Source organism: Hippopotamus amphibius, chromosome 6 (genome assembly GCF_030028045.1).
Source record: "Hippopotamus amphibius kiboko isolate mHipAmp2 chromosome 6, mHipAmp2.hap2, whole genome shotgun sequence".
NCBI lineage: Eukaryota > Metazoa > Chordata > Mammalia > Artiodactyla > Hippopotamidae > Hippopotamus > Hippopotamus amphibius.
The window spans coordinates 171486506-171502801 of NC_080191.1; the positions used below are offsets into that span (position 1 = coordinate 171486506).

Genomic DNA, 16296 nt, shown 5'->3' on the forward strand with positions numbered 1-16296 from the left:
TGTCGCACGCTGGCCTCGTGCAAGGGCGCGGGCACAAAGATGAGCAGCCGTGAGCGCCGCAGCGCGCAGCAGCGGGATGAGGGCACCACAGAGGAGGTCACGATTTGGCTGCGCCCACTTAAAGGGCTTCCAAGTGTCGAGACACGCACTGTGCGCTTCTAGCCGCGCGCAGACCCCCACCAAGCCTTGGCCACGAAGCCCGAGGAGCGGTGGGCCCAGGAGCAGCGAGGGCACCACGTACGCGCCTGCGCGGCGAGGCCGGGCCGGGCCTCGGGCCTCCGCGCTCGCGCCCCGCTCGCGTCTGCAGGCGCCCACGGGGTCTGCCGCAGCCGAGGGCGCGGGCCGCCGCTTCCGGGACAGCGGGCCCTCGGGGCGGCGGTGGAGTCGCAGGGGGGAGGGCGGGGGGCGGGAGAAACGGGGACGCCAGAACACCCCGAGGGAGAAGCCCTCCCCGAGGCGGCCCCCGGCCTCGCCCCGGGCCTAAAAGGCGCCCGCCGCCGCGTCCTCCCCTGGGCAGGGCGACCACCCTCTCAGAGACGCCGCCTCAGTGCTCATCTTCCTCAAGTCGCTCCCCGCCCGGGCCCAGCCCGAAGGGGCCCTGAGGCTCGGGGCCGGCCTCCCCGGCCGCACCGGGCCGCCGACACGCAGGCGCCGGGCCCACAGCCACGCCGGGCCGCCTCAGCCCGGTCCCCGGCGCGGGGAGGGCGCGCGCCGCCGAGCGCCTCCCGGCTGCGGGGCTCCCCACAATGCACCGCGCCGGCACCGGCGGCGACCGCGGCGGCGCTCTAGCCGCGGCGTGTCTGTCTCCACTGCTCTGGGAGGAGGAAGAGAAGGAGGAAGAGGAGGAGGGGGAGGAAGAGCAGAAAGGCGCAGGGGTGGGAGCTGTCGCCGGAGCCGCCACCGCGAAAGTGCTCCCCCCTCCCCCTTCCCCTCCGCTCCAGGCCCCCGGGAAGGCCGACGCTGCCGCCGCCCGCAGCCGGTGACCGCGCGACTCGGCGCCCGCCCGCGGTAAAGCGCCCGGCGCGGCAGGCCCGGCGGGGGCGGCGCGGGGCGGGGGGGGCGCGCGGGGGGACGGCCTGGCCGGGGGGAGCGGGCCGCGGCGGGGCGGGGGGCGGCCGAGGCCGCGGGGCGCGCGGGGGCCGCCCGGGGGCCGGGGAGGGCTCGCGGCGGGGGCGGCCGACGCGGGAGGGCGGCCCCCGGGGCGTGCGGGGCCGCCGGGGGCGGGGACGGGGGTGCGGCGGTCGCCTGGCGGGGGCGCGAGGGGCCCGGGCGGACGCCGGCGCTCGGTCCGCCGCGCCCGGCGCGGCGCCTGCTGCCCCGCGGGCCGCGCTGCCCGCGGCCGCCCGGAGCCGCTCTCCGGGAGGAGGGCCGCGCAGGGCGGGCGACGAGGGAGCCCCCGCGGGAGCCGTCGTGGGAGCGCGCGGGGGGGCGGCCGGGCCGGGGCGGAATGCGGCGGGCGGCCGCCGAGCGGCCTGAGGAGGCCGGCGTGCCCGCGCTGCAGACCCGTTAGGTGTTGCCCGGTGGAGAGGATTGAGGCGCTTCTGAGGGCAGGGAAGCGGGGACGCAGGACGCTTCCCTGGGGAGGAAGGGGAGGTTTGAAGCGGGAGGGAGCGCCGGGCGCGGGAGGGTCTGGAGAGAGAGGGCAGGCAGATGCCGCGGAACTAGTCAGGGCCGGCCGAGGACTGAAGAGGGAGTCCGGGTGGGCCAGGCTGGCCTGGTTCCGAACCTGTGTGGGCCCTTCTGTAGATGGCGTCCGGTGAGTGTGGGTCCCACAGGGAGTCGGGGTCCCCGAGAGGTAGGCCTTAGTCTGTGGTGGGGTCTGAGACGTTTTAGACCCGCCCCGGTGAGTGTGGGACTCTGAAGCCGACCTGAAGAAACCGGCTGGCCTGCAGGGCTCCTCTAGGCCACGAAGTTTAGATTTTAGCAATCTTGAAATATTATCACTTAGCAGAGGCTGGGTGCACACTACACTGGCAGATGCTGGAATGGAAACTACTTGACTTGGCGGTTTTCTTCCTCACTGCCCAGCTTATCTGGTCCAAGAGAACTGTTGCCATGTTATTCAGCTTGGGTTGCAGCACACAGGGTTGTAATTAGTGGTGGGGAGAGTCCACGCACGGTGGCCCTTCTTTGGAGGCTCCGTTTGTAGCTCAGATGAGTCTGAGTGACTAGATGGGTTCCATAGCCCCGGGGCTGGTGGGAGATCTTTTGCCGTTCATGGTTCCTGAATGTGGACTGTCACTGAGGCATGGTGGTATCGAAGAAGATGCATCAGCCTGCAAAGTGTGGGCGTGCAGAATGGAGGATTAGGATATCTGTTTTGGTCTTAAGTTGCAAGGAGGTCAGGACTGGTTGTTTTGAGGTCTAGGGGAACCTGAAGAGACTGGATGATGGTAGCGCCAGGTTGGAGGGACTCTTAGCATAACCCTAACCCAGGCAGCTGGATTTGCTGAGTTCACACCAGACCAGATTTCCAAGCGGGAACTCTGGGCTAGAACCATACTCTGAAAAGTCATCTGAAAATTGGTAACCTTTTGTATTGTGAAGAATGACGATATACACGTTACATTGTAATGTTAATTAAACTGAAGAGAGGGTGATACGAAAAATCCTTTTATGGGTGTAGAGGGTGGAGGGATTCAAGGGGAAGATAGGACTTTGGGGGAGGGATGGGAAAATCCAGTCATTCATTCTTTTAGCGGATAAGTATAAAGGAGGATAATTTAGCATTTGAGTAGAGAGGGACTTTTATTAAAATTTTTCTTATAGAAATAATCCAGGAATATTTTTAAAAGTTTTGCAGAACTTTCTGTGTCAGTCCATTTAGAGCTACTCGTTCTTTCACGGCTTCAATATGTTACATACTAGGATGTACCCATTTTTATTGTCAGCATAGTGTGAGAAGGTCTGTTTTTCTTCCCCTCACAGGTACTGTATATTATCAGTTAATGTTTGCAAGTTTAGTGGATTTAAATAAAGTATATCATCTTTCTCTCCTTTAAATTTGAAATAATATATGTACATAATTTAAAAAATTGTCATGAAGGAGCTTATAGTGAAAAGCAGTGACCCCTGTCTCACCTGTCCATTGCAGTCCCGCCTTGCAGGGATTACTTCTGAGCATCACTTTTTGTAGTTCTTAACATGCTTTTCTCTAGGTTTCCAAGTAATATGCATGTACTCTTATTTCTTGATTGATCAAAATGATGTTAAAAAGGAGTGGCAAGGATTTATGTCCTTCTCTTCAAACTTGGATAGTTATTATTTTAGCTTTTTAATTTGATGTCTTTATATCTTTAACTAACATTCTTAAAGAAAAAAAATTTTTAAATTAGACCAGAAAAACTGGGTGAGATAATTAAGGGAAGTTGATGGATGGACCTTTAGGAAAGACTAGATTGTAGGAAACAGCATCTTTGCAGCATAAGTGTTGCTGGTTAGAGATGAGGAGCAGTTGCTTGGCAGTGATAGCTGTTCATCTTGGAAGTAGTTACCAGGTCAACCGTGCAGAATTCTTTGACAGTCTTTCTTCTGGAGAGTTTTAGTGTGGGGAATCTGGGAATGGATTAAAGTGATCCTTGATTGTTCTTTCCAGGCTTCTGTGGCAATTCTTATGTTTTTTAGGAAGAATGGATTGGTGTGAATGTGTTTTTTCTTTGTGGAGGAGTGAGGGAGGGATGGGGAAATGTGGTAAGAGGGTGAGGAGGATGAGGGATAGGGTATGATGGAAATGGTGATAATTTTTGTGGGAGGCTGAAGAAAAGGTAAAGAATTCTGAGGACATTTGGATATAGTTGACTGAAGGAGATTTTTACAGTGAGAAGACGCATTTGTGGCAGTCTTTAAGGGAATTAGCACATTTAAGTTACTGATAGGTTGGGAATGTGATAGAAAAGAGCATGCCGCTCATATGTTATGATAGATTCATAAAATACTGGTTTCTGAAATTTGGTGTGATGGATATTGGGAGCATAGAAAGAAAGATTTTGCTCCTCTTTTCAAGTCTTGTTTAAGTAAGCCCACCTCTTGAGAATCTTCCTTACTTTGAATAAGAACAGCATTCACATGTTAATTACATAGTGCTAAATCTCGCATTTGTTTATGGGAATTATTTTCTCTTTGTTTTGCAAATGGTAGGTAGATTGGAGCCTGCTCTAGAGCTGAGACTTTCTTTAATCTCTGAAGAAACTTACAACAGCTTGATACTTAAATACTTAATAAGTACTTATTGAATGACTGATAGAAAGCAGTGTTCACTGTTACTGATAGTAGTGGGACTGTGAAATTGCTGAGAACTGTGGAGGTATTGTAGACAAAATGGTGTGTGTGTATTTGAGATAGTGAAGGACAAAGGGATATGTGACTGGGGAAGGCCTTTAGATTTAAGGGAAGATGACAGAATGGATTAGAATGGAACTGTAATAGTACTGCAGAAACACCTAATGGGTGCGACCAAAGATTTTCTTCTAATCTGAGGCTAGTTTAATCTGAGTAAATCTGGTCTGGAACTGGGGGCTGGTTTAATTTGGATTTTCTTACCTCAGGCCTGAATGACTGCTTAGAGGTCTTTGGCTGTTTTAAGAATCTGTCTGATTTAATTTGTTTTTAGGATAATAAAAAAGTGTTAGATGAAGTTTCCTCCCTCAAGGAATTTATGGTATTTTTATTGTTTTAGGGGGAGAAAGACAGTTGTGAAGTAATTCTGTAACAGTGTAAGATTTCAGAAAATTGATTTTTTTCTCTCTTTTTTCCCCACAATTCCCTGGCCCTCCCACAGTCTCTGTTTTCCCCACAATTCTCCATTCTTTCCTAAAATTCCCTGTCCGTTCAACTGTTCTTTTTCCTCCCAGAATCTCCATCTGTCTTACAATTCCACATGTATCCCCAAATTCCCTATTTTTCTTGCCACTCTCTCACAATTACCCCTTCTTTTACAAAATTATGCATTCTCTCTCCAAGTTTCCTGTTATATTCCACAGTTTTCTCCCTCCCACAGTTGTTTCTCTCCCACATTCTTCTCATCTCTCCAACAGTCCTCCTTTCTCTCCCACAATCCTCAGTTCTTTCAGAAAATTGATTTTTTAAAACAAGTATCAAAAGTACCACAGTATCTCCAAATGAGGATTTTTGTATTTCAGTAGTCACTTTCAGTAGTAGTGTTCAAAATATATTTGGAAGACCTTTTCTGATTTATCATCTAGCACATTCTGTACTTACTTATTGAATACCTGTTGTGTGCTCTTGAAGGGAGGGAGTCTGTAAAGGTGAGTAAAACACGGTCCCTGTCCTCTAGTTCATAATCCCCTCTAGGATGGCACAGTTACAAATATTACAAGGCATGATGTTGTTCTGAATGCTATCATTGGTGACGAATCTTTTTAGTTTGAAAGATTTGATTTTTAGAAATGCTGAAGATCTGTCAGTATCAAGTAGAGTGAATAAAGAATAGTTTTGGTTTAAATTTAGTTAGTCACAGAAGTGGGGATGTTTTTCTTGGTTGACTTACTAACAGACTTCGGAAAATACTCCCAAAGAGGAATTTGGAAATATTTTGAACAGTGCCGATAGCTTCACGTGTAGTTACTTAGGTACTAGAATGTTGGTTAAGTGCATCAGATGGTTGGATAGGTGGAGTGAATAAATAAATAAGTGGTAGCCTCCCAAGGTAACTGTTTTAAAGAGGACCACACTGGTTTTAATATGTAAATAAATTCTGGCTGTGTTAACAGTTCATTACCATGAACAAGAGAGTTTATGATTAAGTTCCCAAATGAGTTTTACAGATAGTAAGTGCTATAGGAGTTCAGGGAATGGAGAAATGAGTATTGGCTAAGGTTTGGGGAAAGGATTTAAGTGTACCATACTTTACCTGGATATTTGAAAGGATTCCTTAGGGATCTTGGGAGAGGAACTAAATTGCTCCAAATTTCTCTTGCAGCCCTAGAATGAACCTAGAGTCTGGATCTATTTTTGTCTGAATGCTTTCTGCCTTTTTCATTTTAGCTACTCCTGGTTCGTTCCTTTCCAAATTCACCTTTGCTGGATAGATTTTGAGTGCCCTGGAACAACTTGGGCGGGAGGTGGGGGGGTGAGGTGGGTGTCTGTTTCCATCTCTGTCTAGTATAACTTTTAGTTTTTCCTTTTTTTTAGCCTGTACCCCACTAATGACTTGGTCTCTGTGAGTGAAGAGTATGAGTCAACTTGGCTGTATTATCCTGGCATTTTCCTGCATGCTTTTCTCAAAGCTGCTTTCCGAATTACAGAATAGAATAGACAAGAGAACTGAGGGCGTATGTCCAGTAGACACATGCTTGTTGAATGAATGAATGAATGAGAAAGTATCTGAGGTAATTTATCTAAATTATCTGTATGTTTTGTTTGTTTCAGTTTATTCATAACCTGCCTTTTTCTACAAAGGATTTAACGGGAATGACAAAAATATGTACAGCACAAATGAATTGAAATGATTGAAGTCTAGTTGAAGAGAAAACGAAAGAAATATCTGTTTAAAGAGTATAAGACCTATCATTATGAATGTTAGAGAACTAGGAATAAAGTGGAAGATAAGCAGATGGAGAAGGAAAGGTGTTATTTGATGGAAGTATGATTCTGAAAGAAGAAAAAGGTTGATATCTGGCAGGTTATGGTTAGAGGAAAACAGGAGAAGATTGAAGGCAGAGGATTATTTTAAAGGGCTGATTTGGGGAGGAAGATGGTGAGACTATTTGAAGGATGAGAGTTTCAGGAGTTTGGAATGTAGTAGAAATTACAATGTTGATTTGTAACTGAGGTTTCAGAAAATAAGGGGATGAGTTTTCTTTAGTCAACAGATGATGCACATTTCTTGTATGCAAAAGCATTGTTAGATGCAATCAGGGATACATCATTTGGGATTTATATTCTCATAGAGGGGCTGGACTTGAGCACAAACAACTATACCATGATCACAAATGTATTATGAGAAAAATACTGAATGTTACTGAAGTGAAAAGGTGGAAAAAAATATTTGATTAGTGGAAAACCTGGGACTGCCTTTAGTAGCATGGAGGTGGCATTTTAGCTGGTCTTTGAAGGGATGGACAGGATTCTGACCAAGAGAAATTACTAGAAAGAGCTTTCCAACCTGAGGGATTCGCAGAAGCAGAAGCATGGAGGTGAGAAGCCAAGGAGATGTGAGGAATAGTGAGTTGGTTTTAATTTTTTTTTACTGTTGTCCACAGTAAGGAAAATGTGTCATATCTTCACTTAATATATGCATGTATGAATGTATGTATGTATAAAACAAAAAGTTTCAGTAACAATAACTGTCTTTACCATGTTGGATGTACTCCATGTTTCCTGTTATGTTTGGCTAAAAAGAAAAAAAAAGATGGCTGTCACCCACTAAACTGATTTCACAATGAAGTAAATAATTGATCATAACCTGTAGTTTGGAACACAGAGTTCATAAATAGGGCATAATATGATATAAGGTAGGAAGGCTTAGTTGGGGTTGCATTGAAAATGGGTGGCCTTGAAAGCTAAGCTAAGTAGTTTATATTTGATATGACATAGTGTTGTGCTTGGTAAGCAAACAAGCTGGGTTTTAGCCTTGGCCCTTCTGTTTACTTCCGCTGTGATTATGGAGGGAATTGCTTCCTTTCTGAGCCTCAGTTTTCTCTTGAGGAAATAGATAATCATTATACCTTTTGGCAAGGGTCGCTGTGAGGATTTGAGGATTAAAGTATGTTAATGTAGGATTTAAAGCATGCTAACATATATCATTAATGTAGAGCTCTTGAACTTTTTTGAGTAGAGAATTGAATCAAGGACTGTATATTCGATACCTTAATCAGACGATAGCTATACCATACAGGATAGGTTGGGGGCATTGTGGTGGTAAGGTATAACCGGAGGTTAGAAGCCCAGTTAGGAGAGTACAGGAGAAACTGAGAAGGGCTTGAATTAGTTTGATAGCAGGAGGATTAGAAATGAGGGGGTGGGATGTGATTGGATGGAGAGGGGAGGGGAAGATGACTGGAAAATTAGAGTTGGAGAAAGATTCAAAAGGCAGCAGCTGAAATTGGATTACATCTTTGGGTAGTTTGGTGGGGTACATTAGAGTAGATACAGTTTCTTGCACATAGTAGTTCCCCAGTTGTTTGTTGAATGATTAAATATGTAAGCTGAGGAACGAATTGTGAGTGAAGACAGTGATAGATGGGTTTGAGGAGGGGTTAGACTGGAGGGTGCTTTTGATGGTCTGCTAGGATTTATTAACTCAGGAAATGTTTTTGTATACTTACTGTGTGCAAGGTCCTGTGGTAGGCCGTGTGAAGGATGTACATTTATATATGACATAAACGTGTTCATATTCTTCAGGAGTTTATCCAGGGACAAAAATGTGTACACATCCGTCTGTGACAAGTACTATGGCAGGCTCAACTTTGTGGAGGAAGTGGTACGTAGCTTAGAGCTTGAAGGATGGATAGGATTATAGTAGGCATGATGGTGAGGGTTGGTATTCCAGGAAGAAGGAGTGATAGGAGTGACAGTGAGAAAAATTCCGGATATGTTGAGGGGTTGGTGGTCTACATCAGCTGGAATTTAGGGTTCATGTTGATGAATGGAGGAAAATAAAGCTGTAAAGTAGACGTTTAAAAACCCAGACCAAACTGGTTTTTAAAAATTTGTTTGTTGAGAAATAACTTATATAGAATGCTCAAATCTTAAGAGTACAGGTTAATTTTTCTTTTAGGTCTACATTTGTGTAATCACCACCCAGTTCAATATAAAGAACATTCCCAACATCCCAGAAGATTCCCTCATGCGTCCCCTCGAAGTTGATGTTTCTTTCAGCCAGAAGTAACTACTTTTCTGACCTCTGTCACACAGAGTAGTTTTGTATGTTTTTGAATTTCATATTAGTGGAATCACACTTCTGTGTCTGGTTTCCTGTGCCTGTGAATCTCCTGTGTCTGTGAGATTTGTTCATGATACGTGCAGCATTAGTTGATTCTTTTTCATTGCTCTGTGGGGTTCATTATGTGAATATACCACGATGCATTTATCCATTCCATGATTGTTGGAAAATTGAGCAGTTTCTATTTTTTGGAAGTATAAAGAGTTTTAACTCGACTCAGTATGTAGTGGAGAACCATTGATGATTTTTGAGTGGGTTTAGGAATACTAATCTGGTGACCTGTTTTGTTTGTTTCTCTGTTTTTTGCAATGAGGAGAACCTGGTAACTAGAAGACAAAGTTAGAAGGCTATGACAGAAGTGTGAACTTTTGAGAATCTAAGTTGGGATAGTGGTAGTGGAAATAAAAGGAAAGGGATTGATGTAAGAAATATTTCAAAGAAAGAACTGAAGGGTTTGATGGTAAATGGGCTTTTGGGAAACGGAAAAAAAGAGAAGAAGAAAAGGGAAACTCCAGAGCTTTTAATTTGGGTGACTGTGAGAATGGTGATGTTGTTAAAAGAAATTATTGGATCCATTAGCAGAACCATTTTGGTGGGAAAGGTGATTACTTTGGTTTTAAGACACATTGACCAGTGTGTGAGGCACCAGTGGAAGTACCCAAGGGGAGTTATCTAGCTGGAGTTAAAAAATACCGGCTTCAGCTGAGAAAAGAGTTCCAGTGGATATTTGGGAATATGTACATAGAGTTGATAATTGAAGCTACTAATCCTGGGTTTGGTAGGGCGCTGATGGCTATAAAATTATCCGGACTAATGATTGAGGTGTTAATTGAAGCAATAATTGAAGAATTTAGTTTAAAAGCAGTAACTATGTATTCTAATTCCTCAGGGATAAATGAGATTGTAGCAGAAGGTTATGGTTTAAAAATTATTTTGGGGAGCTGGGGGAAGATATCCATATGAGGATAGAAAATGTAGAAACAGCGGTAAGGGATGAAACTTTGAGGGGGAGAGAATTTGAGATAGCTCCAGGACAGAACTTGGGGAAATACCCACTCTTTGGGCTAAGAAGAGGACTAGTAGTCACTGGGAGACAGAAGAAGCAACCAGAGACCAGAGTAGAATTATGTGACGTAAATGATGTAAATCAAAGGAGGTAAGTTCAAGTGTCGTTGCCAAAGAGAGGATAAGAACTTGGGTGGTGGGTCGTAGGATTTGGTACGTGGAATTGTTTTTTGGTCTTCGAGAGAACAGTTCAGAGACCAGGGTGCAGTGGGTTGGGAGGATATGGAAGCATTGGCTGGGAATTGTATTAAGTTTATTTTAAGAAGGAGGTACAACTCTTTTTCCAAAACTGAAGGCAAGATGTAACAGATGGGTGAAAATATATAGCATTTTAGAAGCTTTATAAAGAGGATTTGATTACAGGTGGAAGAGCTGTGATCTGAGGGAATTTTATGGAAGAGATTGAGTATTTGATGAGGTTAAGGATTTAAATATGAAAATGATTTGGATTAGTCAATGAGATGGAGAGTTGTGTTTAGAATAAGTCAGTTGTCGAGGATTTCATAGCTTTTTGGTGGTGCTTAACACTCATTGTGTGGGTGTGGAGAAAACAGATGGTGAAGATTGTCTCTCCTTGGGAAGATGCATGGTGCATGTAATGGGAGGTCATGATATTCTGGAGAGGGCAGTATTAGAATGGCTGAGGAACAGATTTAAATTGTGTAGGGAGATAAGCCAGAAGGAGGTGAAAAGCAGGTGTAGACCTAGAAAAGTAGTTGTGGTTAAAAAAAAAATAAAAGGTCTCTGAAGTTACAATTCTAGTGGTACAGCACTTCCAATTGATGACCTGTTCCCAGGATATATGTGTGGGTGGCTGAAGTGCAGATGAAGGTTTTGGGAGTTGAGGAAGGTAAGTGTGCAGAAAGTTCTTCAGCACCTCAGTCACTGAGAATAACGGCTGCATAAGGGACAAAGTAGAATTGAAGTCTTTGGGGAAGGAGGGTGGGAGGGATTCTGGAACCTGGTAGATGTTGCAGATGGAATGGTGTAAATGAGTAATGTGAAATGCAGAGAGATTTTGTAGTGATAGAAGAACAGTGGGAGTGGCCTTGGGGAACAAGAAAGCAGTTGGTGCTTTTATCAAGCTGAAGGAGTAGGAGAATGAATAGCTAAGTCCTGAGAAGCAGGTTGTCCAGGAAAAGCCAAGCTTGAGATAAGGTGAGGAGGTATCTAGACATGAGATGATAGGTGATCTGAAGTGTGGCATGGGGGTGGAGATAAAAAGATGTTACATTCACCATTTCTTTAAGTTTTTTATAAATACATTATATCTGCAGAGTCATCTCCGTTCATGTGTAGTATACTGGGATAAATTCACCCGAGAGATATTTGTGGATTACAGATGAGACAGTGAAAGGAAAAAAAAAGGTGAGGTGAAGGTGTACTAATATGAAAGGCAAAAGACATGGGGTAGTTTGTTGACAGTAGAACATGGACAAGCTGATAGGAGCTAGTAAATGGATATAAATGAATGAGGAGGTTGGAGTTGACCTGAATAGGAATAAGAGTAAGATGAAGAGGACAGTGAGTAGTTTGTAACAGAAAAAATATGGAGGAAACATAATGCTACCTAGGAAACAATGTCAGGACCCTGTTCCCTCTCTGTGCATGTAAGGGCAGTCCTTGCTATCCTTGATGCATAACTGTTTTCTAAAAAGAGCATGAATTATAGAGACACTGAGATCTTTGATCTCTAGTTGAGTCCCTTACAATCACATCAAACTTTGTTTGCAAAAATTGTGTGGTGATAATTTGTATATGTAAAGAGGCTCAGGTAAAAAATGGAAAGAATAAAAAAAAAATGGAAAGAATGAGGTGGATGGTAAAAGGAGGTGTCCTAAGGGATCTAAAATGGCTTCTGTAGTTTTTTTTTTCCCCTTTCTTTTCTTTGTCTATGACTTCTATCTCATATATTTCTTAGTATTCTTAGGAGGGTGGTTTGCTCTGTCTTCTCATTTCATTTATTATCTGTATAGGTATATGGCTCTAAATATACTTTCTTATTTCTAGTTATTTATCATTTATTGAGCATTTCTAAAGGAGCTGTCTTGCCAATTCCAAAACCAAAATATAGCTAAAACTGAAACATTGCTTCTTTTTTTGTTTTAAATCTTTAGCATTATTGCCTCAGGGCTTGAAACCTTCATCATCTTCCATTGGTGGTATTTAAGACCTAGACTAGGCCTCTTAGTCTTTGGTTTGTGTCTCTGTTCTCAGACTTTCACTTGTCCAGTTATATAGTAGCATTGATTTTTTAAAAAAATTTTCTTTATTTTATTGGCTGTGTTGGGTCTTTTTTGCCGTGCGCGGGCTTTCTTTTTAGTTGCGGTGAGCGGGGGCTGCTCTTCGTTGTGGTGTACGGGCTCCTCATTGCCATGGCTTCTCTTGTTGCAGAGTACGGGCTCTAGGCACGTGGGCTTCAGTAGTTGCAGCACGTGGGCTCAATAGTTGTGGCTAACAGGCTCTAAAGCACAGGCTCAGTAGTTGCGGCGCATGGGCTTACTTGCTCTGAGGCATGTGGGATCTTCCTGGAGCAGGGATCAAACCCGTGTCCCCTGCATTAGCAGGCGGATTCTCAACCACTGCGCCACCTAGGAAGCCCGCTAGCATTGATTTTTGTCAGACTTTGTCTTCTGTCAACTTTTCCCTTGTACTTTCAAAGACTTGACTCTCAAGTGCTTAACCTGTGTTCTTAGAGATTCTCCATTAGTGCCTTGCTGTAGTCCCAGCAACTGGCATTTTAAACCATTAAGGGAAAAATGCTGTATGCTTCAAATCCTTAGTGTTTGCATTATATTCGTCACATGATTAATGAACTCTTTCAATCTCTGAGCAAAGAATACTTTCTGACCCTGTTCAGATCAGGGTTTTTGATGTTCCTTCACGTTTCAGAAAGAGAGCTTATTTAGTGGCAGTGAGAAAAACAGGACAAACCACAAAATATATAGTATTGGTTTTCCATCTTAGTGTAGCTTTGCTTCAGAATTAGTTCCAGAATCTAGCCCTGGGTCATTCATCTTTTTTTTTTTTTTTTTCCCCCTCTCCTTTATTTCTACATTTAGTCAGTCACCAAATTTAATAACGAAGGACCTATGGAGACCACCTAGAGCTTTGCGGGCCTGAGATGGCCCAGGGATGTCACTTTGTTTAGCTCACAACTTTGTTGTAGTTGCCAGTGGTCTAGAATTGTTTCTGGGACCTGCCTTAGACGTAGCTGGGCCTTGGCGAGTGGGGGTGTGTTCTGAATATTTGAGTGGAGTGTGTGGGTTAGACTCACGGTGATGTCTTAAGGAAGGTGTGAGGAATGTTATTGTAGAAGTGGGGACAGCATGTTTTAAAGTGATATATTAATTTAAAATAGATAAATGACTTCACAAGATAGGGGTTGGATGCCTGAACATCTTTGTTGGTGTGGAGTTTTCCTTGTAAATTTGAGAAGAGCCAATACATAAGGGATTAGAATGAAATTCACACTTGATGTTTTGCAGGGTCCCCTATATGCTTGGTTAACACACACACACACACACACACACACACACACACACACACACACACACACACACACACACACGCCTGCATGTGTAGACACAGATAATGGTAGAGATAATGTGTTAATTTGATTAGGTTCTGTAATTAGTCTTTAGGGAAATAGTATGTCAGTCTTGTTATGAGTGATTCAAATGAATTGGTTATTTGGAAAGATCATTAAGTTATTGGGGGCATGTTTAGGAAATGGGTTTTTCAGCAACTTTGGTGGCCTCTCTGGAATAGGTTCGCAAAATTTGAGGGCAATTTGGGGCAAATTTGTGTATTAAGTTGGAGAGTGTTAGCGTTGAGGGAAGGCGGGAACAAACAAAAAATGCGGAATTTGAGAAGGGTATTTATGAACTGATTTGGTAGATGCTGATAAAGTTATAGAAGTTATTTGTGGAGAGGTTTTGTGTAGGTAAGTGGGATGTAATGGAAGGGACTTTACCAGAAAGCTTGTTACTATTAGAAAGTAAATTTCAAAAGGGTAAAATTGGAAAGACAGTTTAGGGAAGATTATGCTTTTGGGAACATGCAGCTCGTAGGTTGAGACCAGGAAGGCAAGGGAAAACTAAAATGAGGAGAGTAAGGTGTAGAAAAGTAGGAGTAAGAAAGGATTAAAGAAGGATTAAAGGTTACTGAAAGAGACTTCTCATTGTAAGGAGTGTCGTGTCGCGCACCACTGAGTGGTCCGGCAAGGAGAGGGACTTGAACATCCCACGTTTGGCAGGCCGGAACTGTCACCAAGGACAGCTAAGTGCAGTCGTGTTACTTCTTAAGAAACCCGGGAAGCAGGGAGTCCTGCTGTTGGGAGCGCAGGCCGGCCGCGCGAGAGCGGGCAGGCGCCTGGCTGGGCGGCGGTCGGAGCTGCGCGCGTGGGGGGCGCCGCGAGCGTGGCCGGGCCGGGCCGGTGGGCCTCGGACCCGCAGGGCCCCGCGCGCCCACGCGGCCCCGGGGGGCGCTCCCGCCGGCGGGCAGGCCGCGGGCGCGGGGCGCGGGAGGAGGGGCGGCCCCGGGCGCCCGAGCGACCCCCCGCGCGGCTTCCTTTTGTTGTGTGGACGTGTGAGCGCGCGCGCGAGTGCGCCCGGGCGCGGCGGCGGCGGCGGCGGCGGCGGGGCGCGGGGCTTCTGCAGCCGGAGTGGCGGGCGCGCCGGGCCTCGCGGACGCCCGTCTTCCGGGTCGGCGCCCGGCGGCCCGTCCCCGCGCGAGAGGGCAAACTTTGTGAGTGGCTTCTCGGCGGCTCGCAAGCGCCTGCCTGCCTGCCTGCCTGCCTGCCGGCGGGCCCAGAGCCTCCCTTGTCACCGCTCCTCGCCCCGAGCCTGTTGGTTTCAGCGCCCCTGCGGGGCTGCGCTGCGCTCGCAGCTGCGCGGTGCGCGGAAGGGGCGGGCGGCCGCCTCGGGGCCGCGCCGCGGAGACCCGCGTGCGTGGAGCGCGAGCGGCACTCGGGCTTTTCCGGAATCCGGCTGCGGGCCCGACGTCGGCTCCCGCGGGGGACGCGCCTGTCGCTCACGGTGCCGGCGAAGGGCTGCCGCCGCCGCCCGGCCTCGGATCCGGGAGTCTCTTACTGGTTTCGCGAAGGGCGGTAATAAAGGCCCCACACAGCTTTGAGATTTCAAGTGTGTTCAGTGTTGCCACCGATAAAATCCTACTCAGGTTTTTAGGTTTCAGAAATCTGAGAATGCGTCTGCAGCCGTCCCTCGGCTGCAGGAGGCAGCCCTGGGTCTCTCGGCGCTGGCTTCTGGGCGGGTTTTCGGTGTCGCCGCCGCCATGTGGGGGTGGAACCCTCGCCTGCGGGGACGCTCTGCTTGCGATGGCCGGTGTGTGTGCCGCTGGGAATAGCCTGGGCCTCCTGTGCCCAGTCTGGTGACCCGTCCAAGAATAGCCTCAGGAAACTGGGTATTTGTCTGTGGGGTGGAAAACATGGCCGAGCTGATTTTATAGGGTGAAAAGAGCCAGAAAGTGAACGTGTGAACCTTTAATCTCTCTTGCAACGTGTAGAGGTATGTGGTTCCTCCACACTGAATGTCTTTGGCCTTTCTTTAAATATGTGAACGACTTGAGGATATTTCTCAGCGTCACTTTTCGTGACATTTCGTAGCACAGTTACATTGGGTTGAAACAGATAGATGCTTCTTGTATTTAGCTGTGGAGGAATGTGGTTTTTGTGTGGGTATTCTCAGTGGTTGAAGAATAGTTGGTAACTTAATGTTTAGGCTCCTCACAAATGCTAGAGAGAAGAGGAATTAGGTTAATTTCATTAATTTCTGATTTAGAAAACCTTTGGCTCTCTATTGAAGATGCTCACAAAGTACAGATGGATTACCTGTGAACTTTCTCCTCAGCTTTATGTACTGCTGTTTTCATTGTTAACACTGCATCAGCTATGATTTGTTTTGTTCATTCCTAGCCTTTCTTATGCCTTTCCTCCTATGTCACAAAAACAAAAACAGTTTCTCTTCTTCCTCCTTCCCATCCCTGGAAAGTTTTAATCTAATCCAGTGATTCTCCACGAGAGGTGGTTTTGGCAATGTCTGGAGACATTTTTGGCTGTCACGCTGGGGGATCCTGTTGGTATCTAATGAGCAGATGCTAAACATCCTACAGTGCACATGGTGACCCCCACAGCAAAGAGTTATCCAGTGTTTTAAAGTGTCAATAGTGTTGATGTTGAGAAGCCCTGATTTAATTATTGAGAATAATATTCTACCTGTGAAGTTATTTGTAATGTAATTGGCACACCTCTTATAGCTCTTTTCTCAGAGTTGTCATTAGAATGATCATGGGTCAAAGGTTATGAAGTA

At 46.1% G+C, this 16296-nt stretch overlaps 1 protein-coding gene across 13 annotated transcripts in view; it reads left to right on the forward strand.

Annotated features, from left to right (window-relative positions):
- The first annotated feature begins 98 nt into the window (after window positions 1-98).
- Window positions 99-16296, forward strand: part of ZNF148 (zinc finger protein 148) — a 122939-nt gene continuing 106741 nt past the window's right edge. For 4 of the 13 annotated variants that reach the window (XM_057739967.1, XM_057739971.1, XM_057739966.1 and 1 more), the window contains exon 1: window positions 711-1008. The gene's annotated coding sequence lies outside the window, so the exon portion shown is untranslated. Of the gene's footprint in view, window positions 238-710; window positions 1009-1599; window positions 1757-6139; window positions 7183-16296 lie in introns of those variants that run through there. The other 9 variants (XM_057739965.1, XM_057739974.1, XM_057739977.1 and 6 more) reach the window with 7 other exon arrangements.